Genomic DNA, 7,426 nt, shown 5'->3' with positions numbered 1-7,426 from the left:
TGACACAGTGAATGATTCATGTGACATTTTGTCTTCTTATTACAATTCTTGTTAGAGAAATTAGGTTTTGAATCCATTTGGTTGAAAAGATAGTGCTTCAGTGCACTTCACTGACCCCCCCCCCCCCCCCCCCCCCCCCCCCCCCCCCCCCCCCCCCCCCCCCCCCCCCCCCCCCCCCCCCCCCCCCCCCCCCCCCCCCCCCCCCCCCCCCCCCCCCCCCCCCCCCCCCCCCCCCCCCCCCCCCCCCCCCCCCCCCCCCCCCCCCCCCCCCCCCCCCCCCCCCCCCCCCCCCCCCCCCCCCCCCCCCCCCCCCCCCCCCCCCCCCCCCCCCCCCCCCCCCCCCCCCCCCCCCCCCCCCCCCCCCCCCCCCCCCCCCCCCCCCCCCCCCCCCCCCCCCCCCCCCCCCCCCCCCCCCCCCCCCCCCCCCCCCCCCCCCCCTTTGTCAGTCGTTAGTCTGGTTGCCCTTATAACTTCTGGAGACAAGTCGGTCCACTGATTAATTGTTCTGTCAGGAAATTTCTCTTAATTCTAGGTTGGTTCTTTCCTTGATTAGTTTCCATCCATTGCTTCTTGTTCTGTCTTCAGTTGCTTGGCAAAATAGGTTGACCTCTTCTTTGGGACAGCCAGAGATAGCATAGGTTGTGTTTTTTGATAACTTTTGGCAGATATGGGATATATGCCTCCATTCCAGTGCTCTTTGATCTCTAGGCAGTTTTTGATACTGTTCATGCTATCCATCTTTGACCAACTATAATGTTTGGGAGTGGAGGACATTTTACTGTGGTGATTCTGTTTTTTCTCTGGTCAGTTCCAGTCAATGGAAACAGGTAAAAAAGATTGAGCCCATGATATATCATTATGGAGGGCAGCAAGTCTGAATACTTTTCCCCCTTCTAGAGTTGCATGAAACTTCAAAAATTGCCAATCTATTTGGATTGTTGACAGCAGAATATTTGGATCTAATGAAATCCTTTGTGGTTGGAACACTTCCAATAGAACAAAGGATTCCCTCCCACCACACTAGTACCAGCACTCAGACTTATATACTACTTCACAGTGCTTTACAGCCCTCCCTAAGCAGTTTACAGAGTCAGCATATCGCCTCCAACAATTTGGCTCCTCATTTTACTGACCTTGGAAGGATGGAAGGCTGATTCATTTTTGAGCTGGTCAGAATTGCTGGCAATCAACAGAATTAGCCTGCAATACTGCATTCTAACCACTGTGCACCCTTTCTATTGATCATAAAGTCAATTGCTCCCATTAATTCAATATCAGTGCAACTATTATATACAAATAGATAGATCAAACTTGCTTTCTCATCAGTTGTGTTTCATAACCATGTGTTCTGTAGGCAAGAATGTGGATGATCATCTAAAGGAATCCCGACCTGGGATCTTGGAAGTTACATTAAAGTAAATAAGTATTTATTTAATTACAGGATTTAAATGACCACTTCATTCAAGCAATGACTTTAAAAAGCCCACTACAAACAAATATATATAAATGACATCCAGAAACTACTTTTGATTAAAAACTAGAAAGTTTTACTGCTGTGATTTACAATGTAATTAAATTAAAATATTGTTGGATGGCTCCACATATAGTTGTGTTTAAACAGCTTAAGTTTTACTGATTTCTGTGTATGATTAAGCACAATTAAGATATGCCCAACCCAGGTATTTAATTTAACTCTCTTATAAAAGCAGAGGAAAAGATTACAATTTATTTCCCCAGGAAAATGGATAAAGTCAAACAAATTAACATCAAAAGAGATATTCTTGATAATTATCAACTAATTTACAAAAAAAAGCCCCATGAAAATATGAGGTTAAACCACTTTAATGGGAATGTGGATTATTGTGTGATTTTTGTAACAACATATCTTGGGCTTCCTATACAACCCACAACTAAGTTAATAAAACAAGCCATGAAAATATTCCCACCAATAGTCAGAGATCCATATTTTCAGAAAACTATCAAGAAAGGAACTTTTATTTTTCAAATGTTGCCAACCACTTTTAGCAGATTCAGGCGAAGAACATCAAATCTGGACTCCCCTCTATTCTTTTTCTTTTCTGAAAACCCAGCATGAAATAATCAATGAAAAGCAGTTCACAGAAAGGACAGCTTGCTATTAGTTTTGGAACAAGATGGAGGCAGGGAATAACTCCTTACAGAATATTTCTCCATCAGTAGCTGACAATTTGTCAAGTATCATTTCAAAACCCTTTGGGCAAAGCAAAGTTTGGATGACAACTGATTTTGCTCTTTCTAAATAAGAAGTAGAGTGAAAAAATATTGTTTACATCTTGATATTGACCACATTAAATTATTCATTGGAACTCAAAATGTATCCAAACACAAAAGCAGAATGTTGGAAGTGTAAATATAAAGAAGGAACGTTCTTCCATATGTGGTGGCAGTGTCAAGAGGTTAAAAATATTGGATGAGGGTACAAAGATGGTTATTAGAAATTACAGATCACAAATTAAAACTCAAACTGGAAATATTCTTATTAGGAATAATTAAGGGAAAATTGAGCAAGGTCATCCAATACATCATTATACATATCATAACTGCAGTGAGAATAGCCCTCACACAGGGATGGAAGAAAGAAAAGATACAATCTGAAGAAGACTTGATACAAAAAATAATGGATTGTGTGGAACTGGATAAATTCACAATAGAATTAAGAGGCAAAGATGACTCAGACTATTATGCAGTTTGGGATAGTGGTACAAATGGGTGGAGGGTAGAAATAAGAGCTGGTATTTATGTATAAAAGGAGATGTATGTATTAATAACGACATGAACACTGTTAATGTGAATAGAGATTTGTATTTTTGTTTTTTTTTAAATAAAATAATTAAAGAAAAGATTCATTGGAACGATGGGATGCAGTTATTGCCTATATCCTATATGAGGCAGCAGCACAACTGGCTGTAAATAAATTCACTATACAGGTAGTCCTTGACTTACAACTGCAATTGAGCAAAATTTCTGTTGCTAAGCAAGACAGTTGTTAGTGAGTATTGCTCCATTTTACGACCTGTCTTGCCACAGCTGTTAAGTGAATCTGGCTTCTCCATTGACTTTGCTTGTCAGAAGGTTGCAAATGGTGATCACATGACCCTGGGACATTGCAATCATCATAAATACGAGACAGTTGTCAAGCATCTAATTTTGAACACATGACCATAGGGATGTTGTAATAGTCGTAAGTGTGAAAAATGATCATAACTTGCTTTTTTTCAGTGCCATTGTAACTTTTGTAAATCAACAACTACCTGTATATATAAAAAATATCCAGGCTTCAAAAGGATTCTATTATTTTGAAAGAGAAAGTTTGTTCATTTCAATCAGCATGGAAAGTTGCATGGGTCCCCTTTAAATTGAATTTCCAAAGTGAATGCACAAAACTTTATTAGACAAAGTTATTTGTTCTTTTAAATATTTCATTGTGTGCATTTTCAAATGGAATTTGCATTATATTTAAAGACAATAACTAAGCATGTGTTTGAAAAAGAGAATAGGTTTGAGGCAAGAATATAAATATTTGCATATTCATGCAAGGATGAATGAATGAATTCAGTGAAGCTTAAATTCTTTTACATATTTGCATACATGGTAGTTTATGTTTGTCATAGGAAAAGAGCAATTATTTGACTGTGAATTGTTATACGTGTCTGTCCATTTGACAAAAGAATTGCTGGATTTAGAATTAATAATATGTATTAAGCCTTTAACTGCAGAATTGAATCCTGCAAGAATGATTCATAATAAGCACCACTAGTAGGGTTTCCTGTCAAGAAATTAGACTTTTTCCTGCATTTTGAGATTAAGAAGGAATAACAAAGATGATTAGGGGGTTGGAGGCTAAAACATACGAAGAAGGTTGCAAGAATTGGGTATGTCTGTTTTAATGAAAAGAAGGACTAAGGTTAATATGATAACAGTGTTCCAATACCTAAAGTGCTGCCACAAAGAAAAGGGAAATTTATTCTCCAAAGCACTTGAAGCAGGACAAGAAACAATGGATGGGAACTAATAAAGAAGAGAACCAATTTAGCACGAAGGAAAAATTTCCTAACAGTTACAACAATTAATCAGTGGAGCAACTTACCTCCAGAAATTGTGGGTGCACCAAATTTGGAAACTTTTAAGAAGAGATTGGACAACCATTTGTCTGAAATGGTATAGGATTTCCTGGTCGAACAGGGGGTTGGACTAGAAAACCTCAAAGGTCCCTTCCAACTGTTATTTTGTTAACTGTTTTTCAGGCTTCCACTACAAATTTTTGGTCTAGTTCTGATTTCAAACAGGACAGGAAACTATTCTTTTGATCTTTAATTAGAGGGATATAAATACTGGAAAAAAATGCATTTTGGGGGAGCTGCTGGCAAGTTTTATGAGAACCAAAACATCAAAAGGAGTTAATCCTGGATAATATTTCAATCACTTAGCCTAAGTAATTTTCCATAGCCAGATAAACTATGCAAATGAAAAGTCATGGTGATACAATCAGAGCTTTTCCAAAAATGAATTTAATGAGAAAACAGAACAAGTAGCAGTTGAATTATTAACCGCTGATGGATGCTTGAGAAACAGGGCAGAAAATAGAAGGAAAATGGTGTCAGAGCTGCTACTTAAGTATCTAAGCTACAGAGGGTAGAAACTAGGAAGAGAGATTTAATGGTAAAGGAAAAGACGATTTTTACCTTTCTTTATTCATGTAGTATTTAAATACTGGAGAAGTGAAACTTCAAGAATGTAAGGCAGTCACTGTTGGAAGTTCTGAGTGTAAGTGTCACACTTTAAAAAGGATTTAGATAATCTGGAACATTCATAGAAGAGCAAAGAGGATGATCAGAAGGCTAGAAAATTTTATAAGGAGAGATTAAAGAAACTTGGAATGTAAACTAAGAATATAATATCCCTTCTTAAAATCATGAAAAGACATCAACATATTTGAGGTCTATGGTTTACTGTTGGCAGACACACACACACACACACACACACACACACACAGAGGGAGGGAGGGAGAGAGAGAGCAGTTCAAGAGTTACTCAAAAATGTAGTGATTCTGCCTTGCCGAGTAACCTCATGTATAGTCCAAATTAAAAAGATTTTAATTTGGACTATACATGAAGCAGATGGCAGAATTTCATAGTCTAAGTAGCTAAGATGCTAAGATTCTATGTGGCAGAAAGATGCAATCATATTAATAATTTGTAAGTAATCATATTAATGTTAATGATAATGACTGTTAATATAAACAAAATATAGTTTATTTTTATCTTGTTTCACTCAATATATCATGCTGTTTAGAGATCAAATTGTATATCTCAATTTAATATGAGAAGTGCAAGAAAGTGGGTAGGGGAACTAAAAGAAAAATAAAAAATAAAAATAGATAAAGAAGTAATTTCTAATCTTCTTTACAGTAATTATAAATACAATTATAAGTTTTACTCTATGGGTACAAAACAACTTTCTTTGTACTATTATCTAGTCTGACTAATCATAAAACCATAAGTTTATTTTTTGATGTTTCACATGTTTCACATGGAAAGGAATTTCAGTCAGCAATAAACATAGATACTATGTTTTCTCTGATCAAAGAAGTCAATTTAGCCATTTCAGCAAGTTCCATCATCTTCACTAATCATTCCTCCATTGTGGATAATGCCAAATTCACCCAGAAACTCCCATGCATAAACATAATACATAAGTAGGCTTACATCTCAAGTAGACTCGTTTGATTTAAGGAAAAATCCTTTTCCCTAGTTAGGGAAGATATTGCTTGTAAGTGTAGACAACGCTGAATTAAATTGAGCTAGTCGAACTTCTCATTTTTATGTCCCCATGAAGAAGTTAATGGACCCAGGTCCTTAATTTATATTGAGGGTTTCCAGAAGAGGTTTAGGAAGTTTCCTGAGAATATGGTGGTTGCTTATTTCAGTAGAAATGTGAATTGCACCAGAGTCGACTCTGCCTTCTCACAATTTAATGCAGCTCCTTGATTCTCTAAAGGACTTAGAAAGATGCCTCTGTGAGACAGAGGAGACACTTAAAGTTGCAGGTGGAGGAAGACCCATTTCAAATCCAACTGGACATTGGTAAGAGCTCATATTAGAGCCTATGCCAGTGTTGGCGAACCTTTTTGGCACCCAGTGCCGAAATGGGAGCATGCACGCTGGGTGGGGAATGCCAGAAGCCAGAAGGGCAGCTCCCCGGTGTGCATGTATGCACAAAGACCAGCTGGCAGTGTGCATGCACATGCCAGGGAGCTGCTATTCCAGTTTCTGGCACTCCTGTGCAACGCAAAGACTAACTGGCTGGTGCATATGTGTGCGCCGGAACCCAAAAGAGCAACAGGCGACTGCTGGTGTGCCTGGAGAGATGGCTTTGCATGCCACTTCCAGCATGTGTGCCATAGGTTCACCATCACAGGCCTACTGTATGGAGTGGTGAGAATGATATATTTGTCACTCTTGTCATATTTATTGAGTGCCAACCAACAGCCCATTTTAACACCACCCATTCTTCCCTTGGGAAGAAGGTTTGCTAAGAACAACCCAACTGGCCACTGTAAGAATTATCATGACATTTAGCATATAAAATGCCCTAATCCAAGCCACTGTGAACTCCAGTTGTGAATGCCAATGGAGTTGTTTAGGGCTTCATCTCATGAAGTTATTTGGGAAATCCAGAAAAAAGGAGATGGGACTTTGTCAGCTTTGCTGAATCACTGCCCCTCATGGCTGATTAAGGCTTCTGTGAGGTGATGAGGAATTGCATCTGAGCAGTTATCAACACCTATTTGGATGAGGGTATGGACCTCTCTTAAGAAGCCATCCCTTGATCCAACTACAATCTTCATTTAGAGACTGCCTTGTTTAGTGACTTTTCACAGTTATGATAGTGATGAAAAAGTAACTTTGCAACCAGTCCTTACATTCATGACCTTTGCAGGTCTGCAAAACTAAGGAAAGCTGAAGTAAGATTGTAAAAACATAGTATTTTAACTCCATACTGCTTCACTTAAAACTGAGTTGCTGGTACCACTCGTGATCACTGAATGAGAACTACCTGTATTTTGGACAACTTTAGACCTCTTTCTAAACATCCTTTTTGGGGGAATATGGTAGTGAAAGTGGTGCACCCCAACTTCAGAGAATTCTTTAAAAAGTAGATTAACAATATTACATAAAGTTCAAGCACTAATTAAGCTTTGAGATGACGTTTGGCAAATCAGGACGAAGAAATGCAACCTTCCTCGGTAAAGAAAATTAAACATCTATCTAAGTGAAAAAGAAAGTAATTTATCAGCAGAATAATTTGAGGTTAAGAAATTTCCCTTTTTCTGACACCGATCATTTAAACTTTCAAGGATTTCCACATTGAAAGTTTATTTTATTTA

Source organism: Notechis scutatus, chromosome 3 (genome assembly GCF_049901735.1).
Source record: "Notechis scutatus isolate UNSWTSFEM ecotype Mainland chromosome 3, rNotScu1.2, whole genome shotgun sequence".
NCBI classification, from domain to species: domain Eukaryota; kingdom Metazoa; phylum Chordata; class Lepidosauria; order Squamata; family Elapidae; genus Notechis; species Notechis scutatus.
This window is presented reverse-complemented; position numbering follows the sequence as displayed.